Source organism: Oryx dammah, unplaced genomic scaffold (assembly GCF_014754425.2).
Source record: "Oryx dammah isolate SB20612 unplaced genomic scaffold, SCBI_Odam_1.1 HiC_scaffold_23, whole genome shotgun sequence".
NCBI classification, from domain to species: domain Eukaryota; kingdom Metazoa; phylum Chordata; class Mammalia; order Artiodactyla; family Bovidae; genus Oryx; species Oryx dammah.
Genome location: NW_024070207.1, coordinates 73,942,591 through 73,966,093, shown reverse-complemented (window position 1 = coordinate 73,966,093; position 23,503 = coordinate 73,942,591).

Genomic DNA, 23,503 nt, shown 5'->3' with positions numbered 1-23,503 from the left:
CCCTCGGATTCTCCAGGCAAGAACACTGGAGTGGGTTGCCATTTCCTTCTCCAATGCATGAGAGTGAAAATTGAAAGTGAAGTCGCTCAGTCGTGTCCGACTCTTAGCGACCCATGGACCACAGCCCACCAGGCTCCTCCGTTCATGGGATTTTCCAGGCAAGAGTACTGGAGTGGGGTGCCATTGCCTTCTCCGAGAAAGGAGTGAGGAGACAGCAACTCTGACCTCCAAAGAAAATCCAGGCCTGCCAGCATTGGGCCCTTGGCAAAAGTAGGAGGAGAAAAGAAAGAGCATTCATGGAGACAAGCAAAATGGAAGGCATATCCACATGCATGATGGCATTAACTCTCGGTGAAGCAGAAGGAAGCATACCCACTTTGCCAGTGAGGAGCCTGCCGTGTAGCTAGGTTTGGATAACACAGCAGCGTGCAATGCAATGGGGACAGGCTTGAGCTCTGGCTCAGACTTCAGCTGGGTTTGAAGCCTGGCTCCACATCTTATTAGCTGGGAGTCCTTGGACAAGTTCTTTAACCTCCACTTTCCTTGACTCTAAAATGGATGTAATAATACTGCCAACCATGCTGAGTGTTAAATGAGATAATATATGAAAATAACTTGGCTGGCACATAGAAAGTGTTCAAAAATCATTGTAACTACTGCCTGAGGTCACAGAGTCACTGCACGGCAGGGCTACAATTGAACTTGAGGCTGATACCGAAGTCAGTGTCCTGTGTAGGGCTCTGGGTCCTCATGTCCCTGCTTGCTCACTGAAACCACCACTCTAACTTTTCTTTTGAGCTTGGCTGAGTGAAGCAGCAGTTAGGGACTCCTTCCGCCTGGTGGACCTACTGAAAAAGGATGCTAGACTTCAATGCAGAGCTAGAAATGCTGGAAGGAAGGAAGCAAAGCAGGGCTAGAGGTGATGGACATTTCTGGGAAGAGAAAGGCAGCTATTTCAGAGACTGCTCTCAGGATTACCATCTAATATCCACTCTCCACCTCTTCTCTAGTGACAATGCCTCGATGTTATCCATGGTGGCAATGCCTCACCAGAAGACTATGTTTTCTAGTTTCTCATATAACATGTGACTAAATTCTGATCAATGAAATAGAAAATGAATCTGGGACTTCTAAAGAGGCTGCTTGGAAGCTGACTCAGCTCGGATGTGTGCCCTTGCCCTTTTCTGTTATCTAGAATGGTGATATGATGACTGGAGCTCCAGCAGCCATTTTGAACCCTGATGAGACCTGAAAAATTAAGCTGGTAGTAGGTTGTTAGAACAGAAAGCTGAAAGGACTCAAGGTCCTTGATGACTTCAGAGGGCCACTGCACCACCCCTGAACTGCCTACCTCCAGGCTTCTTGCACATGAGACTATAAACCACTGTGTATTTAATGCAATTTCTGATTCAAAAAGCTTCATGGGGAAGGAATAATTTTCATGGACTCCTAGGATAAGTTATTCAGGCAGAAGAAACAGGTAGTCTAAGCCTTGGGAGTTTGAAATGTGTGACAGTTGATAGAGTTGGCAGGGGTAACCAAGAAGGTGGGATATAGAGTGGACACCCTGGGTTCTGGCCACAGAAGCCTCCTGGCTAAACACACCATACACTCGCTCCATAGTGTGGCCGCCTGGCACCTCTTAAATAACTCTTGGACCAGCAGCTTTCATTCTAATGCTTCATGAACTCATCTTTTCCTTTAGAGTGAATCAGAATTAATGCTATTTTCAGGTAGCCAGGTGTTAATGATCTCCATTTCCCAGACGAGGAAACTGAGGATTTAGGAGGTATGTTGGCCTGGCCTAGGTTACACAGCTAGTGATGACAGAGCTGGGATTTGAATCCAGGTGGGCCTGGGTCCATTGCCCTTTTTCTACTACTAGTTCTCAAACTCTAGCATATAGCAGAGTCACCAGAAGGGCTTGTTAAAACACAGATTGCTGGATCCTACCCCAAAGTCTGATGCAGTAGGTCTGGGACAGAGTCAAGAGTCTGCATGCTAATAAGGTCCCAGGGGATGCTGATGCTGCTTGCCTGCAGACTTACTTGGAAAACCACTAGGTTGGAGCATTGCTGGGACAGGAATCTCCTTGTGACAGGTGTGGAGTAGATGCCTGCAGGTTCAATCTGAGAGTAACAGCAAGTGGGCTGGCACAGAGAAGCAGGGAAGGCAGGCAAGCAGGAGAGCCTGGGCAGACCTGAAGATCTGAGAAGGAAAGGGAGGAGTGAGGAGCATGTCTGGTCCCCTGGGTCCTGGGGCCACCAGAGGCTCTTTGGTAGTTAGGGTGCTGGCCTGAGCATGAGGGCAGCCTGGGGCCAGCGAGGGGAGGGTTTCTGCCTTGCTTAGTCACTTTGTTAGTGAGCCCCTCTCCTCACACCACCTTCTCTGTAGTGAAAAGAAAATAACAAGAGCTTGGCTGAGTTTGGCAGACAGACTTCATAGAACACTAGGAGCCTGGGGAGAGGCCAACAAGGCCACACTGGATTCCAACACTCTTCTGAGTGTGAGGAAGCCCTGGACCATGTCACAGTCAAGCTTCCCCTTACTTGTCTAGGAGTTCCTCTAATGCCAAGGAAGGCAGACTCAGGCAGCCTGCAGGAAGGAGCCTGAAACTCACCACTATTGTTTGTTGGGGCCTTTCTGGGCTTCAGTTTGCTCATCTGTAGAATGAAAACTGGGCTTCCCAGGTGGTGCTGGTGGTAAAGAACCTGCCTGCCAATGCAGGAGACATAAGAGACATGGGTTCGATCCCTGGGTCGGGAAGACCCCCTGGAGGAGGGCATGGCAACCCACTCTAGGATTCTTGTCTGGAGAATCCCATGGACAGAGGAGCCTGGTGGGCTATAGTTCATGGGGTCATGAAGAGTCGGGCAAGACTGAAGTGACTTAGCAGGCACACATGCACTCAGAACGAATACTAACACTCTTCATCCATCCTTCCTACTTCTAACAGTGGTTACTGAGGCTCCTACAAGATGAGATGCATGGAATACTTCCTTAAAAACCTCCACTAGGTTCTCTGCTGACAGCCTGGAGTGGGCTGGCCCTGCGGCAGCTTCTCCCTCTTGCTATCAATAAGCTTCCCACCTTAACCCTGACTTTCCTGGACACCTATCACCCTTCCCTGGGTAGCCCATCGAGGCACTGTGACTTAGTGAAAGGGTGTTTCCTCTGGAGCCCTGGAACTCCTGAGCCCTCATATCTACTGTCTGCCAGGCCAGGATGGGTGGCACCTGAGCTGAGCCCAGGCCCAGCAGGAATGCTGAGAATTCCAAACTGTCCAGCTGCCAGCAGGTTGCTGCTGAAATGCAAACAGACACCACCTTTAGTCCCTGGGCTGGATTTCTTCAGCTCCTTGGCTCCCAGCCTCCAGAAGGGCTAACGCTGGCCCACTGGGAAGAGAGACAGGATGAGGAACGTTTTCATAGACCAGGAACTGATCTGAATCTCATTGCAAAGCTTCAGCCAGATGTGAGAGATTCCAGAAACCCCCAAGAGGTTGCTTGAACTGAAGACTATGGTGTAAATATTTTCCTACACATGCATTCAAGGGGGTTTTATTTTTGTGTCTTAAGAGTTGTGCCCTGTTGGCTTGTCAGTTTTCAGGCTCTAAATTCCTAGAGGGCAGGGAATAGATTTGCGGGAATGAGGAATTGAAAATAGTGATGATGGAGATGACAGTGATGAGGATTATCGTGTTGGGGTTGATGCTGGTGGGCACAGACTAAGGAGATTTTAGGAAGAGGCGGTGAGGGGAGAGGTGGAGGGGCCAGAAATGGAGGGGAGGGGGAGGTGGGTGTGAGGATGATGTAGATGGAAACAGTGAGTGAGAAAGTGATGAAGGTAATGATCTGAGTTGTCTCTATCCCTCTGAAGGCTTTTTCTTTTCTTTTTAATTTTCCCTCTGCTTTTTATATTTATCTCTTTCCCCTTTTAGAACCTCCTTCAGGGCAGAAACTGTGCCTCACTCACCTTGGTGTCCTAGTACCTAGCCAAGTACCCCTGCACAGAGAGGGTGTCCACAGTGCCCGCTGAGGGATGGAGGCGTGAGGGTGGCATGGGCAGGAGACATGGCAAGGAGGGTCATGGTGCCCAGGAAGAAGCAGCCACTTTGGAGCCTCCTGCACAGGGCAGAGGCTCCCAGAGATGAGACACAGGCTGTCCCCCAGAGACACAGCAGATGGTGCCGCATGCCAGTGGTGGGTGCTGAATGAGGCCCATGGTCCTGGGCCCAGGGGGCCTCCGCCAGGCAGCAGCAACAGCAGCAGCAGATTTGGGGATTTGTTGATTTGCTGAGCCTGCCTGCTGGGTGCAGCCTGTTTTTCCATAATCATCTTTTGTCTGGCCGAACAATAGAGGTGAGGGGGGCAGCCAGGCAGGTGGGACAGAGCTTGACAGGAGCGAGGAAGAGGAGAGGAGCCTCCCACACTGCTTCCAGCCAGACGCCCCCCTCCAGGCCTCCCTTCGCAACTCAGGCCCTCGGCTGCAGCCCCCACGGTGACCCCAGAGGCCGTGGAGAATCATCAAGGCCCCACCCCCACCAGGCCTGGCTCACATACCTCCCCACACACCTCTTTCCCTCAGAAGCTTCCCGGCTTTTGATAAATGCGGGCCGCTTCAGCCCCCAAGGAAGGCAGACCGCTCCTGGGAGGAGCCTGTCGACATTCGACACTCCGGGAGAAGGATGGCTGGCTGGGGAGCCAGGGTGGGGGCGGGGGCAGCAGCCCAATTCCCTGTAGAACAAAAAGAGATTTCTCTCTCCCTTGCACCAGCTGCTGAGTCCCCAGCCCTGGCTCGATCATTTTTCAAATTGCAATAAATTAACATTTTCTGGAGCAAGAAAACCACACAGAGAGGCCTAATTACCAAATTTGGGGATGGCCTCCAGCCCCTCTGGGCCTGCTTCCCGCCCCCCCAGCTGGGGACTGGGGAGGACAGCCCAGGAGGAACAGCTTCTTCCATTTCACTCACACCTTTCCCTGGGCTGGCTGGCCCCCCTCCCCTGCTCCTTGCGCAGCCCTGCCTGTCACCTCCTCTTTGCTGACATTCTCTCCCACCCCACAGAATGTAGTGCACGCCTGTTTCTTCCCATTTGGCAGAAAGAGGGCCGAAGGCCCTGGGAAAAGCGGGAGGAGGGTGTGTAACATAGCTGGGCCTGGTGTCGGACCCCAAGGCAGAAGTTAGAAGTCCTGACACCCCAACTGTCCAAGCCTAAAATGGAGATGTGAAACGTACAAGGAAACCCACAGACTGTCTGGATTGCTCTGCTGGCTCGGTGGGGCAGGGACTCCCTATTGTAAACCTCTCAGGGAAGACATTCCAGGAAATAACTCTGCTCTCTGGAAGTTTTCCCTTATACACAAAATCCCTCCCTATTGAGATACACAAGTGTTCACTTACCCATGATGATGTGATTGACACTGGCTGAGTGCTTACTATGTGTCAAGCAGCATGCTAAGTGTTTTCCATGCATCATCTCTCCAAATTCTCATGCCTCCACGTTGACGTCACCATCCCTGTGTGACAGATGCAGAAACTGAGGCTCAGAAAAGTGAAGTGACTTCTCCAAGCTCACACATCAGAAGGAGGTTTCCTATCCAGGCCTCCTGAGTGCCCAAGCAAGGCTTTCTTCTCCCTCAGCTGCCCCTGTTACCTTTCTCTGCCCCTCTATTCAGGGGCCCAGATACCTGCCATAGCTTTCCCCTGGAGCCCCTTTCTCCTCAGATTCAGAAATGTCCGCATACCTGAACTGGCTTCACTCTCCTGTTCCCAGCAGTCCTGTCAGGGATACCTGGTCCCCAGCCCCAGTAGTGGGGAGCGAGGATCTTGGCCTCAGGATAGAATGGGGAGTTGGCTGGAGCTGGAAGCAGTAAGGAGGCCAGCATGGTGGAAGGAATACAAGTATACATGCACACACTCACACTGGGGTGGGTGGAGCTCAGGGTTTTGTCCCACGTGCAGATGAGTTGAGGTAAATATTTCAGAGCAGAACTGTTCTCTTGGCTTTTTCTGAGGGCAGAAGGAAAAATGGGGCGTTCTGAGGCCTGGGACCCCGGAGTCCCTCAGCTCGGAAGGGTTACAGTTTGGTGGCCTGAAGCTCCTCACAATCTGGATCCCACGGATCTTCTGGGACTTATTTCCCACTCCTGTCTCTATACATGCTAAGTGAAGTGAAAGTCACTCAGTCGTGTCTGACTCTTTGTGACCCCATGGACTGTCCATGGAATTCTCCAGGCCAGAATACTGGAATGGGTAGCCTTTCCCTTCTCCAGGGGATCTTCGCAACCCAGGGATCGAACCCAGGTCTCCTGCATTGCAGGCAGATTCTTTACCAGCTGAGCCACAAGGGAAGCCCAAGAACACTGGAGTGGGTAACCTATCCCTTCTCCAGCAGATCTTCCCGACCCAGGGAATGAACTGGGGTCTCCTGAACTGCAGGCGGATTCTTGACCATCTGAGCTATCAGGGAAGCCTCTATACGTGCTAGGCTTCAACCAAACTCTCTATTTCTGATTCATACTTTCAGTCGAGCTGTTCCTGTTGCCTAGACCACCTGCCCTTTTTCCTTTCACCTCTGCAAATTCTACTCAGCAATTAAGGAAGGCCCACCTCCACCACCACTTCCTTCAGGGAGCCATCTGGGTCCTCCTCACCCTGACACCTGGCCTCTTCTCTGCACCCCCAAGCTGTTCCCCCCAGAAGCCCCACAGCACCTTGTCTGATCCTCTCTTAGGGCACTAGCTGCTTTCTCCCTGAAATTACAGCCACCTGGATACACAGCCCAGGCCCCTTCTAGATCAGGAACTCTCTGAGGGAGGAGCTGGGTCAGATTCAGTGTTGTGTTTCTGGGCCCCTTGGTTCAGATTCCTCAGCAATACATTGAGCTGCTACTTCATAAGCCACCTTGGCGAGTAGTGCAGTGCAAGGGGAAGAACATGGTTTGTGGTCAGAGGTATCTGCGCTTGAAACCCTGTTCTGGTTCTTCTCAGCTGATGCCCTTGAGCAAGTTACCTTCCCTCTCTGAGACTTGATTTTCCTCAACCTTTTGGGAGTGAAAACAGTACTTGCTACTGTTGAGGGTTACAGTAAATGTTGAACTAGGGTCTAAAAGCCCCCATTGTAATATGTAGCATGTGGTTGGGGTTCAATAAACGTTTGCTCATCACACCTCCTTTTGATCAGAGTGTGATAGATGGATGAATAAATGAAAGAATGAGATGAATTAGTGCAGCATCTTCTGAATGGCTGAGGCCTGAGGCGCTGCGCCTTCTCTGGCCTGGTCGCCTTGTCTGTAGGCAAACCCACCCAGCAGCCCACACCCACACCCCTCTGCTCGGTTCCCGGCCACCCCAGGCCCATAGTTTACATGCTAAAATTCCCAGAAGCTGAAACTTCCAAACAAACCCCCCAAGTTTGGATTTATCAGCCATGCTATTAAAACAGCAATTTTCAGCTGCCTAATGTTTCCAACTTCTGCTCTAATCCAGCGGGTAAATATTTACGGAGCCTGACACCACTCCTAGGCCACTTGCTCTGCTGCCAAACATTCATTTCCCTTGCAGCTCCACTGGTTTGATATTTTTAGGAGCAGGGCAGGATGGTGTGTGTGTATGTATGTGTGTGTGTATATGCGTGTGTGTGTGTGTGTGTGTGTGTGTGCATGAAAAGGGGTGGGAAAGAGGCTTAGCCTTCCTTGTGGCAAGTTCCTGGGTAGGGAGAGATATATGAATAATTAGGCCTTGCTGCTTCCTGCTGCCCACATGTCCCCACAACAGGGCCTGAAGGTGCAGGCTCACTGCCCTGAACCCAGGCCCTCAGGCATCCCTCTCCTCAACCTCCTGCTTGCTTCCACACAGACAGCTACCCAGAGCAAAGCAGCGCACAGGCCAGTTCGCTATCTACAGAGAGCAGGGAAGTGTCGAGAGAAGCAGGCAGACTTGGGGGCCTACCTCAGTTTTGCCATCTGCTAGATGGGTGGCCCTGAGCATACTCCCTTCACCACCCTGAGTCTGTTTCCTCCTGTGTGAGGTGCAGGTAAGCATTCCTGCCTCATGGTGAGAGCACTTTAGAGAACACCAAGCTCAGGGCCTGGCTTGATGTAGGGGCCCCATAAAGAGGGCTCTAGGGAGAAGACCAGAGCAGTCTTCCATACCTGCTGATATCTCAGCCACACTGGACTGGTGGTCATCTCTTAGCACCTCTGTGCCCTTGCTCATGCTCTTCTTTATGTCTGGAATCTTTGCATAAGTCAGAACATAGAGCTACCTCCTCTGAGACGTCTTTCCCTATAGCCCTAAGAAAAACAGTAAGAAGAGTCTGTCTTTCTCATTCTCTCTCCCTCCCCCATAGACTGAGAACTTATAGTGAATGAAGGCTGAGTCATATTCATGTCTACAGCCTCAGCGTCTAGCAAAGAGCTAGACAAGGTACTCAATGAATCTTTCTTGCATGTATGAATATTTGTTTAATATTTATGGATTAGTTGGAAGAGGGGAGAGAGCAAAGAATGATTTTGAGCCGGAATGATCTAAGACACTTCTTTATCCCCCTTACAGGGAAAAACAATAGGAAGAGGGAAAGTACCCAACATTTATTGACTGCTCCATGCAAGTGGGGCATCGTTCATTTTGTTCCCACTGCACCCCAACATTTAGAACAGTGTCATGACATTTCATGAGCTCCTACTGTATGCTGAGCAATAGATGCTTTACATGGAATAACTCTATCGTAACAGCAGGACTATGAGGTAGGTGCCCCATTTTAGAGCTGGGGTAACTAGAGCACAGAGAGGTGAAGTCACTCAATCAAGGTCACACAGGTAATGAAAGGCAGAACTGGGTTTTGAACCCAGGTAATCTGACACCAGAGACTCCACTCTTATTAGACTATCCCACATCCCTTAGTAAATACTAAAGAAATGTTTGTTGAATGAATGAATGCCTATTGCATTAGGCACTGTATAGGTCCTAGTTACATACATTATTTTATTGACTCCTTACAGCACCCTTTCCTTGGAGGGCAGATACATTGTTCTTCATTGTTTAGTTGAAGACATGCATATGTGCTATGTGCTAAGTCACTTCAGTCATGTCCTACTCTTTGCGACCCCATGGGCTGTAGCCAGCCAGGCTCCTGTGTCCATGGGATTCTCCAGGTAAGAATACTGGAGTGGCTTGTCATTTCCTTTTCTAGGGGATCTCCCTGACCACTGATTGAACCTGTGTCTCTTATAGCTCCTGTTTTGGCAAGCAGGTTCTTTACCATTGGCACCACCTGGGAAGCCCTCAGGTGAAGATACGAAAGCTCAAACATGTAAACTGACCTGTCCCAGGTCACACAGGTGCAAAGCAGCAAAGCTGGGATATGCTTTCCATTCCCCTAGCTTGCCTTTCGGAGAAGGCAATGGCACCCCACTCCAGTACTTTTGCCTGGAAAATCCCATGGATGGAGGAGCCTCGTAGGCTGCAGTCCATGGGATCGCTAAGAGTCGGACACGACTGAGCAACTTCACTTTCACTTTTCACTTTCATGCATTGGAGAAGGAAATGGCAACCCACTCCAGTGTTCTTGCCTGGAGAATCCCAGGGACGGGGGAGCCTGGTGGCTGCCATATATGGGGTTACACAGAGTCAGACACGACTGAAGCGACTTAGCAGCAGCAGCTTGCCTTTGGTGTCTTGCCTGGCTGGAAGCCTCAGAAAGGGACCCAAGAGGTGGTTTTGGCTCATTGCTTCATGCCTAGACAGGAGCAGGACTGCTGGACTCAGAGATTCCAGTATGCTGATAGGTTGGGCTGGAAATGACCATGGGTAGCATCCACTCACCCCTCCAGAGTGAGGATGGGGAGCTGGGCCCAGAGAGGGGAGCAGTTTGCCCAAGGCCACACAGCAGCGAAACAGCAAACCTGAGTCCGTGCAGTGTCCCTGCTCCCCTCCCTCTCTCAGGTCTCCCTAGGCCATCCAGGCAAGCTGGAGACTGAGAGGGGCGTAATGAGGAAGAGTCCAGCAGGGAGAAAACAGGTTGCTTCAGGGGAAGAATTCCAAACAGATTGAGCTGCAATGGCACCCCTGTTAATAGTTATTGCATTATCATGAGGATGTCTGGGCAGATGGTGGTGATGATGGTGATGATGAGAACATTCAGGAATGGGAAGAAGGAGGAGGAAAATCAGGCATCATGGAGCACTGTGGCCAAGCCTATCAGGCTGCTCTCTTTCCCTCTCAGACCAGAGTTTGTTCACCCTGTTCTAAAGAAAGGACAGCCTGAGCAGGGCCACAGCAGACGGTTGCGTAGGCTGAGCCCTGCTCCAGGAGGTCTGGTGCAGGTGAACAGTGTGGGCAGGTGACTGAAATTCAACCCTGCTCCTAGCAGCAGGCCATGTGCCCTGCCCAAGGCTGGGTCACTCCCAGAAGAAGGTGCGGCTCTTCTAATGCCATCAGGACTCCATGTGGGTTAGAGGTGCCTGGCGCTGAAGCACATGGGAGCACATGCTGGGGGTGGGATGGAGAGTGGGTGCCGCAGCTCCGCTTTTCTGGCGGGGCCAGCATCCATACCTTAACCTCCCTTCTGCCTTCTCTTTGGAACCAAACAGCTCTGATCTCAAATCTAGCCCCCATTATTTACTTACTTCCTAGTGATTTGACCTTGGTGCAATTACTTTACCTCTCTGAGCCTCAGTTTCCTTATCTGCAGGATGAAGCGATGTGGGGATAGTCCAATAACACAAATAACATGTTGAAGAATGTCTGGCACAGAGTAGGTGATAAAAAACAAAATGAATTCCCCCACCTATCCCTCTCCCCATTTCCCTGGGTGCTAAATCTTGTTCTGTTCTTGTTTGGGGCCCAAAGCCCTTCCAGACACCTCTCCCCCATTCTCCAGGCAGCCAGGATTGGAGGAACCACTGGGCAGTTCTCCTGAGCATTTGTGGCCAGGATCTAAATGTCTGGGCAAGTAATGCTCAGCCTGGCTGTCTGGGAGGCTCCCTTTGGGAATTAAGAAGGCTTCGAGATCCCTGGGCCTTTCCCTTCCCCCACTGCTCCCCCTCCCTAAGGCTGCTGAGAGGCTGGGGTGATGGATGGGGCCCTGCCTTCCCCTCACCACTTCTTTGATGAGAAGAAAGAAACGTCCACCTGAGTCTCAAATCAAAAACAGGTGAATTGCCTCGAAGTCAGGCTGGGCCCTCTCTGGGGTCTGCAAGAAGGTTGGGGGCTGAGGGAAGAAAGGGAGAATGTGATAAATCACACTGTCAGGTGAGGGTACTACCCTCCAGCTGTGGCAGGGACCGTCAGCGGCCCCAGGTCTGCCTCACTATTAGGGTGGGCGTGTGCCCATCACAAGAGGTGGGAGCAGACTGATGTCCCCATCCACTCCCACCTCAGACTCCAGCCCGGCTCCCTCCACTTCACCAGTGCTGGCCCACCCGTGGCAACACCTCCACACCCTCAGCCTCATAGCCCCAAAGCTCTCATGGCTGGGAGGAGGGAGGTGGAAGGCGGGAGCCTTGGGGCCTCACTTCAGCTTATGGCCACCTTGCTGCATGTACTTGGCTAAATTTTTGACCCTTTTTGGATGTTGGCTTCCTTATTTGTACGGCAGGGGATGTAGATTCTGGAAGGCAGGTCAAGGGCCTTGGGTTTACACCTCGGGGCTAGAGCTCAGGGTTGAGGGGGAACTAGGCAGGGCCCATAATTTATGTTTGACTTACCTCTGCCCCAACTCTTCCAGTACTGACTCCCTACAATTATTTGCTCCAAGAGCTGCCCAGGCCCCATGAAGTTAGTGAGCCATTGTGCCAGACAGACTCCAGCATGCGGATGTTAGGGCCTATGTCCAATGCTAGCCCCTCTCCACCAGTGTAACACGCAGACATGGGCAGGGCTCTGCCTGTCACACCAAGGGCCCCTAGCATTCCAAGGCGGGTGTTGAGGACAGTGGGGAAACTGCGAGAAGCAGTGCTCAGGCCTCTGGGGATTGACAGTCACTGCTGACAAGTGAAAAAAGTAAAACATGAGCTGGGAGAATTCTCAGAGATCCAGGACTCCATTGTGTCGAGGAGCCGACTGAAGCCAGGGAGCGGACGGGAAAGGCCGCACAGCCCGGCAGGGCCCTGGCCGAGAGCAGGCCCCAGTCTCTGGACCCCTCCCCTACCCCCCGGGGGCTGCATCTGCAAAGCGGACTGAAGAGTTTCTGACCCAGAGCCCCTCCACTCAAGTATTTCAGCAGCCACTGCCTCCCCCCACCCCCAACTCCCCATCTGAGCCTGAAGGGACACGCAGGGATGGAGGCCCTGGCCACCAGGTGAGAGGCCACCACGGGACAAGGGCAGAGGGAGAGCAGGGTGAGAGCGGAGGAGAAGGGACAGGGAAGGTGGGAGGCCTGGGAAGAAGAGAGGAGAGGAGAAGAGGACCAGGGGAGAAGAGGGAGGAGAGGAAGAAGGAGTAAAGGCTGAAAGCTGATAAAGCAGAAAGGAGACGGAAGACCCTAACGGACGGAATTGAAGCAAGGGCTCCAAGGCAGAAGGCAGGCCAGGAAGGGAATGGAGGACAAGCTGGTGAGAGAGAGACACCCCGCAAGGAGGCAAGCCGGAGCATCAAGGATACTGGCTGTGCAGAGGGGCAGAGAAGAAGGCTGCAGCCCTGGGGTCTCCCCTCCCTGCGTTCACGGAGCTCCCCCAGGGGCAGTGGGGGCGAATTGAAAATGAAACACCTCGTCCCTGGGCCCAAGGATGTGACCCTCGGCAGAAGAGGATTAGGGAGGCTTCCAAGAGGAAATGGGAGGGTGCCAAGAGTGGGGGGAGCCCAACACAAACTCCTGCTGCACCCCCCCCCCAAGTCAGGGAGAGCGCGCGCCTCAGAGCCCAGTGGAGCCGTGGAGCGCTAGTGCCCCCTTGTGGCCACTGCTCCTGGCTTGCCAGGTGGCAGCAGCCATCTGCAAAACTAGGTGGGAAGGGGCACCAGTTGGGCTTTGGACACGGGAAGGAGACAGGTGCAGCACAGAGCCCAGGGGATGGGTCAGGGACTTGGCCAGAGACCTCCAAGACTTTCAAGCATCACTAGACAGAAAAACAGTTATGCTTACCTCTGCCATCCTTTTAAGCAGAGCACATGAAGGGTAGACATGGCACTCTAAGGCAGGGAAAAAGAGGGCATAGTCACACCTTGGAATGCCCCGCCCACCCTACTGGCACAGTTTCAGTTCTGCCATCCTGGCCTTCACTCCTCAGGGCCTGAATCTCTAGAGCAGTGTGCGTGTGTGTGTGTGTGTGTGTGTGTGTGTGTGTGTCTAGGGAGTAATCTTGTGTAAATCGAGGGCTGAGGCCCCAAGCAGGGCCACCCCAAAGAGGGTGATACACAGCCGGCTCTGGAGGCCCAGCAGGGACCTCCAGAGTCACTGGGAAGAGTCAGAAACCCTGGGTTTCACCTTGCCTCCATGGCTGTCTTGCTGTCCTATTTTGATCATACCGTTGCCCTCCCTCCAGTGGCTCAGATGGTAAAGAATGTGCCTGCAACACGAGACACTTGGGTTTGATCCCTGGGTTAGGAAGATCCCCTAGAGAGGGAAATGAGAACCCACTCCAGTATTCTTGCCTGGAGAATCCCATGGACACAGGAGCCTGGTGGGCTACCATCCATAGGGTCACAGAGTCAGACATGACTGAGCAGCTAACACTTTCACTTTCACTTGCCCTTTCTGGGCCTCAGGCTCCTCATCTGAAACCAAAAGGTCTTGGCCTCTATGATTTCTAAGAATCTATCCAGCTATAACCGTTTGCAATGTTACCATTACTAAAGACAGAGCTTAAAGAAGAAATTAGTCGAATGCTGCACAGAGTTAGTACTCAATGGTGATTTGAAGAGGCGGTTTGTATACATACAATCCTGAGGACCTAGCCCTCAGCCCTGACTCCTCCAGGGCCCTCAGCAACGTGTCTGCCTCAGATCTACTCAGACAGGGCTGTAGGGTCAAAGTCAGGCCTGCTCAGTGGGCCTGGCTTGCTTTCTTTCTCACAAGGGGTCAAGGGCAAGAGGCCAACATTTCCTCAGTCCCCCACCAGGGCAGTGCATGCGAGACTTCTCACCCGTCCATTCAGAGCCCAGGGCCTCAGGGTGGATGGAAAGTGCAAGGTCAGCAAGATCTCACCAGTGAGCCCAGCCCAGGGCAGGAGCCTCAGCGTGGAAATGGAGAAACCTGAGCCTGGCTTGGCTCCCCTAGAGAGAAGGGGAGGGGAAAGAGGGAGCGTAGGGAGGTGAAGGGCAACTCAAGGAGACCCCTGGCGGGGGCACGAGAAAGCCACAAGAGGGAGCACGGAGCCCTAGCCTGGGAGTGGGGAGGGCAGGGTCACCCATTTAGAGAAAAAAAAAAAAAACAGAAAGAAGGCCGAGCAAGCGTTAATGGTTTCAGTCAGTTTGGTGCTTGAGTCTGTCTGCTAACCTGTCTTTTCCTCAGTTTCCTCATCTGTGAAATGGAGGCAATAGCATTCACCTTGCAGAGTTGCTGTGAGGAATGAAATGAGTTCATCTTTGTAAGAAGCACTTCGACTACTCCCTGGCACCTGGTGAGGGTTTTCTTTCTTTCCATTTCTATTTTTAATCCCCAGGAAATCCTGTCCCAGAGCACATCAGACCAAGGAATCCAGGAACGGTCCTAGCTGCCAAGACCCTTATATTCTTAGGTTAAAAGGAATTGGTTGGGTTCAAATTCCACACCCTGCCCGGCTCCCCCGGGCAGCCCGTCACCCCCTCCCCAGCCACCACCCTGATACAAATGGATGCATTTCAACTCAGAAAGGAAAAATGACTTGCCCAAGGTCACACAGTGAATCATACCTCAGCTGAGGTTTCTTCACTGCCAGACCTGAGCCTCGCTTTTTGTCTTTCCCCAGATGGGTGTCTTCCAGGGTCTGTGCTTGCCAGCCCTGGCCCTGAATCTTTTGTCCCACATGGGAATCTGACAGGTGTTTCAATCAGTAGACTATGGCCCTGAGACCAGGGCTGAGGAAGCTCAGCTTCACTTTATTGGAGGTTCTGCCTGGCACTCAGTCTGCTTCCTCACTCTTGCACCCACTGGAACCAGAGTTTTTCTCCTGCTGGAAAGAACCTTGTAGCTCACTCGGTTCCCTGGCCTCCCCTTCCATCTGCCATCAGTCATCACCAGCCTCCACCTCCGGACCCCCTCCTCCAATCTCCTTGCCCTTGACTCTATTTCCCTCAGGTATTTAACCCACAATAACCTAGACCCTCCCTGGCCTCTTGTTCCCTTTCCCTGAAGGCTGGCTGTGTATGGCTTTCCAAACCTAATTTAAGCTGGTGATTGACATGGAACAAGCCAACGAGGGAAACGGGCCTCATTTCCAGCACAGGAGCCAGGCTGCACCCACCAGGCCCACTGCGCTACCAGGTGTTGGCGTTTTCCAGGCCCCAGCTTGGGTAGCTAGGCCAGGAGAGTGTAGGGTCTGGGACTCCAAACCCCTGGGAACAGACACCTGGAAGCTCCCACCATCAGGGCCTGAGGAGCTGGAGGGCCCCTCTCACCCTTCCCACCCCAGCTCCTCCCTCCCTGTAGCCCAGCTTGGGCCAGGTTATTCCCTAGCGCCTGGGCTAGACCTGTTTCCAATGATTCACATCTATGCATTCCCACCTCACCCCTGGGAGCTAGCTCTGCACTCTTAATAGATCTTACGGTTAAGAAGTTTTTTCCTGCTACTCAGCGTTAGTGCTTAAAGTGCAGTTACACTCTGAAAATTGACCATAAAATGACACCATGGGGTCCACATTTATCCTCCAGCCACAATTCCAGACCAGCTTGGTTCAGTTTTCAGGTTGAAAAATGGCTTTTGGGGGCTTCAAACTCCACCCAAGTCCTAAATCTACCTCGGTACTTCCCCCTCAGTGGCGCCTCCCTCCCCCAGGCTGGAGGAGAGGCAGGGCCTTGGACTGCTGAGGTGGCAAGCCAGGCCCAGCTCTGCTCAGCCCATTTCCTGCCAGAATGGAGGGGGAGCAACTGTAGGAGTGTGAGGGACCAGGCCAGACCATAGGCAGTGAGGGGCACAGCCTACCCAGGCTCAGAAGCCTCCAGTGGGCCCCCCTGCTGTGAGGGATGCTGGAATGAGTCCTCCCCTTCTCTGGGCAGGACCGGGGACAGGGCTGAGAGAGAGAGCTTCCTCAGTCCAGAATTCTCTGCAGGACCTCTGGGAGATAGAATAAGAAAGGGAGGAATACTGGAGATCTCCAGAGGCCCTCTGGCCCATTCCTCTGCCTCTAGGCAAGGACAGCCCTCCATTATGTCACTCTTGGCTGCTCAGCAAGATTTGGCAGTCCTCCTGCCTTGAGTGTGCCACTCCTCAGCTGTATGGCCAGGATTGGGGAGACCTGTCAGTTTAGGGCTAAGTAAGGGCTAGACTTGGACTCACCCCGATCTGGTGGTCAGCCCTGGTGCCAGTCAGGATAAGGAGGCCCCTGACAGTACAGATGTGAGGCCGTGGGCTTCAGGGCTGGGCGCTGGGGGCCGTTCCTCCAGGTCTTGGCCGTCTGTGCTATATCCGTGGCCGGTTACCTGCAGGATGACCCTCCATGGTGCTTCCCCTCCTGTTTACTCTAACAAGCTTGGTTATCTGGTTCCCAAGCCCATAGCAAATTAGAAGCCATAAATCAAAAGGAGGGCAGAGGGGCTGCGGGAAGCAGGCACACTAAAAGTGTCAAGAAGTGAGAGCTGATGGCCTGACGGCAGGGGAGTAGGCAGCAAAACTAGTAAAATACAAAACAACCCCAACCAGGCACACAAGCTCAAAGATGGCAAACAAGCCAGGGCCATTTTGTGCAGGGCAAACAGTGCTAATAACGCTGGGAGATTAATGACAACGTCCCCTCAGTTGCAGAAAGAGCTTGGTTATACACTGTTGAAGGAGGCAGGGAAGATAAGGAACACATTTCCTAAACACTTCCATCGAAAGTGAGTTATCTTTTTTTTTTTTTTCAAGTGCACACTCATGGGACTAAAACCTCCACTCATGCAAAGCCTTAAGTCCACAGGCCTCATTCCACAAGCGCTGCAGAGCAGAAGTTGGCCAAGTTCCCTGTCCCACCAAGAACCAATGCATGGCAGGATGTGTCTGCTAGCTTGGGAGCCAGTCCCAAATCCAACACCATCTCCACCACTTACCATCCGCAGGACCCTCAGCAAATCACTTGCCTCTCCGAACCTCAGCTGTTTCCTCTGTAAAATGTTAACAATGATACCTGCCTTGCATGGCTGTGAGGATTACATCTGGAAAACCAAAGCCTGTATATCCGGCCCCCAGTACACAGTAGTGGCTCACTCACTGTTCCCTCCTCCCTTGAGAAGTTCTCCCTGCGAATTGTGGTTCAGCCTGTCTGCCTCAGCTTGTGGAAGGACCTCAGTGAGCAGAGAGATGGCATGGGAAGCTCTGCTCTCAGACCTTTCTGTGGGGCCAGTGAGGCTCAGAGTGATGCTGGCTATGGGCAGGACTTGGGTGTGCCCAGAGATTTGGCAGGAAGAGTAGCTGAAGCCGTGAGAACTAGGGTGAGGGGCCAAGGAACCCGCTCTTTGCTTCCTCCTCCTTCTCTTCCTTCTCTTCTGATTTCCACGGGTTTTGCCTTTAAGAGCAGTTCCCTCAGACTTTGTGATCCCAATCAAGGACAGGTGGTTCCTAAGCCAGGAATGGTGAATAGGGGTCTACCTCCTGGGGGTCAGGTGCTAACACGTGTCATGGGAAAAGAAGCTGCAGTACAAACAAGGTGGACAGGGGCGGCATGGACCAGCATAAGCAGGGTCTGCAGGCAGGCAGACATGCCTGGCGCCTGCTGACCTGGGCACTTCTATTCCAGAGACATGTGAGACAGGGTCCGCGTGCTTAGAGCCTAGCTTCAAGCTTGGCGGCATTGTGTTTGAAGAACATCCTCCCATCTCTGCCATTTGGGCATGACAGCAAAGGACAGAAAGGTTGAAGGGATGGAAGATGCCTGGATCTGTCTCACCCAGGAGACAAAGGCAACGCTGGAGAGGCTGTGAAACAGTTTGGAGTTGAACTAGTCTGGTTTGGAAACCCGGACCAGTGCCATCTTTTGAGTTTCAGTTCCCCCAAAGAGCATGGGCTTTGGTGGCAGACATGGAGGTGGTGGTTTAGTAGCTAAGTTGTGTCCCACACTTGCAACCCCTTGGACTGTAGCCTGCCAGGCTGCTCTGTCCAGGGGATTCTCCAGGCAAGAGTACTGGACTAGTTCGCCATTTCCTTCTACAGATGACAGATATACCTGGGTTGAAATTCCAACTTTACCACTTCTTCTATGACTCTGAATGGGCTTCCCTGGTGGCTCAGATGGTAAAGAATCTGCCTGCAGTGTGGGAGACCCAGGTTCGATCCCTGGGTCAGGAAAATCCCCTGGAGACAGGAATGGCAACCTGCTCCAATATTCTTGCCTGGAGAATTCCATGGACAGAGGAGCCTGCCTGGCTACAGTCCATGGGGTCGCAAGTCAGACACAACTGGGCAACTAACACTATGACTCTGGGCAGATTACTTCTCCTTCATAAACCTCAATTTCCTCTTCTACTTCACAGAATTGTTGAAAAGACCATGTGAATTAAAGAACTTAGCATAATGTCTGACATAACAGTTCAGTTCAGTTCAGTTCAGTTGCTCAGTCGTGTCCGACTCTTTGTGACCCCATGAATCGCAGCATGCCAGGCCTCCCGGAGTTCACTCAGACTCACGTCCATCAAGTCGGTGATGCCATCCAGCCATCTCATCCTCTGTCGTCCCCTTCTCCTCCTGCCCCCAATCCCTCCCAGCATCAGAGTCTTTTCCAATGAGTCAACTCTTCGCATAAGGTGGCCAAAGTACTGGAGTTTCAGCTTCAGCATCATTCCTTCCAAAGAACACCTAGGGCTGATCTCCTCTGACATATAGTAAAAACTCAATAAATGGCATGAGTCTGCATAGCAGCCGTCACTCTGAGTACAATACACAGTTTGGCTCATTTCCTTCCTCAGCAACCCTAGAGCTTGCCATTATTATCATCTTTGTTTTAAAGATACGGACACTGGTTCTAGGGGTATAAGTGACTTTTCCTATGTGCCACAGCTAGGAAGCAGGATTCAAACCCAGGCATCATGACTCCAAAGTTTTTTGCCAATTCTGCCAAAATGCAGATTGATTAAGTGAATGGGTACAAATGTACTTTGTCAATTCTAAATTGCTATACCAATGTGAGGGGTGGGTTGTTATTATTTATGAATCATGTTAGCAGATAGCAGATAGTCCCTGGAAACATCCTGAATGGGAGGCTGCTGAGTGAGAGACCCCCAGGTCCTGAGGAGTCTGAGATGTCCCCAGTGCCATTCAGCAGGCTGGCTGTCCCTCCGAGGCCTCCTATTTGCTGGGTTTCCAATGACCCACATTCCTCTTGGCCTAGGCCTTTGTGTGTGGAGCTTCTTGACTGGCACCCAGCCTCTGGAACCCAAGCCTGTGAAGGGTGGCTCGGTGCCGTGCAGCTGCCAGGAAGGGGATATCAAAGGCACAGCACGTCGGTCAGGCAGCTCCCTGCTTTGTAAACAGCTTGTGGGCTTCTCGGTGCACAGGCATGCATGCAAGGAAGAGGAGACTTTGGCAAGCAGGCGGGCCCAGGAGCTTGTGGGCTGGGGAGTGGCTAGGGAGGATCAGTGGGGAAGGTGGAGGGTGACAGGAAAAGATGGCAAAGGCCTGGAGGGAAGGAGGGAGAGAAGAAAGAGGTGACGTTGGTGTGGGTGGCTGGCAGGGCTTGCTCCCTGTGTTATGCTGCTTCTGGAGGGAGGCTCTGGCAGAGCTGGATGCTTAGCGTCAGGCTGCCAGAAGCCTGTGAGCCACCGTCACCCAGTGTTTCTTTTATTCATTCATTCATGCATGTGTGCGTCCATACATTCATCCAACTGTTCATTGAACCACCAAGTACGGAACAGTAGTTTAGAGCTCAGGAACCAGGTTGCATGTGTCAAACCCTGCCTGTACTTTTTAGCTTTGTGACTTAGGGTGAGTTATTTGCCCCCTGGTACCTCAGAGTCTGCATTTGTAAAATGGGTATAATAATAGTACTTGTTTCAGAAAGTGATTGTGAGGATTCAATAGGTTATTCCATATGAAGTTCTTAGGATAATGCATGAAAAATGAAAGAAAGTCACTCAGTCATGTCCAACTCTCTGCCACCCCATGGACTGAAGCCTGCCAGGCTCCTCTGTCCATGGGATTCTCCAGGCAAGAATACTGGAATGGGTTGCCATTTCCTTCTCCAGGGGATCTTCCTAACCCAGGGATGGAACCCAAGTCTCTTGCATTGCAGGCAGACTCTTTACCGACTGAGCTACAAGGGAAGCCTGAGGATAATGCCTAGCATACAGTAAATGCTCAATAAATATTTTTATATGTATGCATGCCCATGTATGTATACACAGACACATGTTACATGCCAGGCCTTGTGTTAGACACTAGGAATACAGGGATAATAAGACAGACATGGTCCCTACCCTTGTGGAACTGACATTCAGTTCTAAGGTGAATGAAAGTGAAGATCTTGCTGCCATTTCTAGAATCTTCCCAAAGAGCCAGAAACAGAATAAATGTTTAAACTGGTACTGCAGGGCCTGGGATGCAGCCTCTGCTTCTCTCTGCTATCTTTCTCAACGGCTGCAGGCCAGGCCCATCGGCAATGAATGGTGTGACCAGTGTGGACTTTGTCCTTAGCTGACTTCTAGAATGTTTCTTTGTGGGTGAAATGGTGAAAGAAGTTACCCAAAAGAGTGGGCCAGGAAAGAAAATCTATTAAAATTAATCTCTCTCTCTCTCTCTCTCAGGGGCTTCCCTGGTGGCTCAGAGGGTAAAGCATCCGCCTGCAGTGTGGAGACCCAGGTTCAATTCCTGGGTTGGGAAGATCCCCTGGAGAAGGAAATGGCAACCCACTCCAGTACCCTTTCCAGGAAAATCCCATGGACGGAGAAGCCTAGTAGACTACAGTCCATGGGGTCACAAAGAGTCGGACATGGCTGAGCGACTTCACTTTCACTTTCTCTGTCTCCAGTCTCTACATTCTTGGGCTCTCTGATGTCCCTACATGTCCTCATGCATAGACATATGTAAGAACACATACACACAGACATTCATCGTCATGTGCACAGACAGAGCCTGGGGAAAAAAGATTCATTTGAAATGAAGGCACTGAGGGGGCAAAGGGCTGAGCTAAGGTCTGGACACCAGGTCAGGGTGATGGGATTCAGCAGTCATGGCCTCTAGGATCCAGAAATCCTGGCTACTCCCCAGTGACCACTGCCCTCACAGAGACACAGCCCACAGAATGTCCTGTATCCATGTTTCCCAGAGAGCATGAATACCTGGGAAGGTAAGCAGTGTTATGACAAAAAAAAAAAAAAAAAAGATTCAATGTCAAATAAATATGGAAAATGTCAAGTTAAACCAATATAAAAAATTTTGTTTGTTTATTGCAAGACTTTGCAGAGCCTTCAAAAAGCTCACTATAAACAAACCGCTGATGGGGTGTGTGTATATGTGTCGATCTATTGTGTTTCCCAAACAAATTTGACCACAAAAGCCTTTTTCCACAGAATAGTTCCAAGTAGTGCTCTTTGGGGAATGTCACCTTGAGTGCTTCTCCAGGTCCAGGTTCAGGCTTCTTCCATGGCCCTGCCAGATCAGAATTTTCTTGCCCAGTTTTTTAAGTCCTGGTATAGAGGTTGGAGAAGGAAATGGCAACCCACTCCAGTGTTCTTGCCTGGAGAATCCCAGGCACGGGGGAGCCTGGTTGGCTGCCGTCTATGGGGTCGCACAGAGTCGGACACGACTGAAGCGACTTAGCAGCAGCAGCATAGAGGATGGGGACTTTGCCACCCAGCCTCCCACCTGGGTCAGCAACCTTCTCTCTGTCCCCCAGCGTCAGTCAGGTGTGAGACAGTAGCCGCTCAGCTCCGTTTCAGACCTGAGGCCAACATGAGAAGCAGGGCCTCCCTTGCCATAGTCTGCTCTTGAGGCAGGTTAGCTGAGGTGCTGGCCCACCCAGTGCCCAGAGACCAAGGTTGTTCCACATGAAGGGATTTCTGTTCATTACCAGCCTCAACTCATTAGAGCAGCACCAGGCCCAGGAGGACTAAGGGAGAGGGCTGTGCAAATTAATGAGTGACCAAATTAAACATGTTCTCTCAGCCAGAGAGCTGTTCCAGCTGATCGGCTAAGGCCTGGGGATTTGAAAGTGGCAAGTCCCCGCCCCGTGGGCCAGAGGCCTTAAGGCAGCCACTGCCTCCTTGCTCCTTAAGGCAGCCTGGCAGGAGTGGGGTTGCCAAATGTAGCAAATAAAAATACAGTATACCCAATTAAAATCTCAGTTTCAGATAAGCAACACTTTTTTCTTTTAGTACAAGTATTGGAGTGGATTGCCATTGCCTTCTCCAGGGCATCCTCCCGACCCAGAGATCGAACCTGGGTCTCCCGCATTGCAGACAGACGCTTTACCGTCTGAGCCACCAGGGAAGCCCCATGTCCCATGCACTATTTGGGACATACTTATACTAAAAAATTTCTCCTTCTTTATCTCAAATTTCAGTTTCGCTAGATGTCTTGTATTTTATCTGGCAGCCCTCACCTGGAGAGTCCCGAGGCTCTAGGAGCTGTGGTGCAGTCCCAGACTGTGTGTGTGTGCTCCGTCACTTCAGTTGTGTCCGACTCTTTGAGACCCCATGGACTGTAGCCCACCAGGCTCGTCTGTCCATGGGATTCTCCAGGCAAGAATACTGGAGTGGGTTGCCATGCCCTCCTCCAGGGGATCTTCCCAACCCAGGGATCAAACCCGAATCTCTAACATCTCCTGCCTTGGCAGGCAGGTTCTTTACCACTAGCGCCAGCTGGGAAGCGCCAGGAGGCGGGAGACCCAGGGGCACATCCTACCACTGCTCCTGTGTTACTGGGTGATCCTGACAGGTCACTTCCCCTGTGAAGCAGCTTTAAGGGCTCTACCAGTGCCAGTTCTGCCTGTCTCTGTCAGAAATGATTCTGAATGGCTGGAGGGAACATGGGGGGACTGTCCACCTCTGCCCCACCCCTACTCCCAGGGCAGGCTCAGTGATACCAATGCTGGGAACTTCAAGGTACATGGCATGTATTCCAAGGGCTCACACGTGTATGTGTTGCTCACCTTTCCCGGCAGATGAGGCTCAATCACAATATCACTCTGCACTGCATGGAAGGCAGCAGGGTGGACCCATTTTGTAACCGGAGAGAATGAGGTCCTGAGTGGCTCCCAGCTGAGTCAAAGCAGAAACCTTGGCTTTCTTCAGAAGCCCAATCACTTCTCCTTCCTCGCTCTGGGTGGATCCAGATGGGGGCGGCCAGTGCTGCCCCACGTGGGCGCCTCTGTTGCCAGTGATGTCACCAGAAAGGCAGCTAGGAAGGAGCAACCAGCTGCTCTCCTGTCCCGGGCCCAACCCCCCACCCTCCACCCCCACC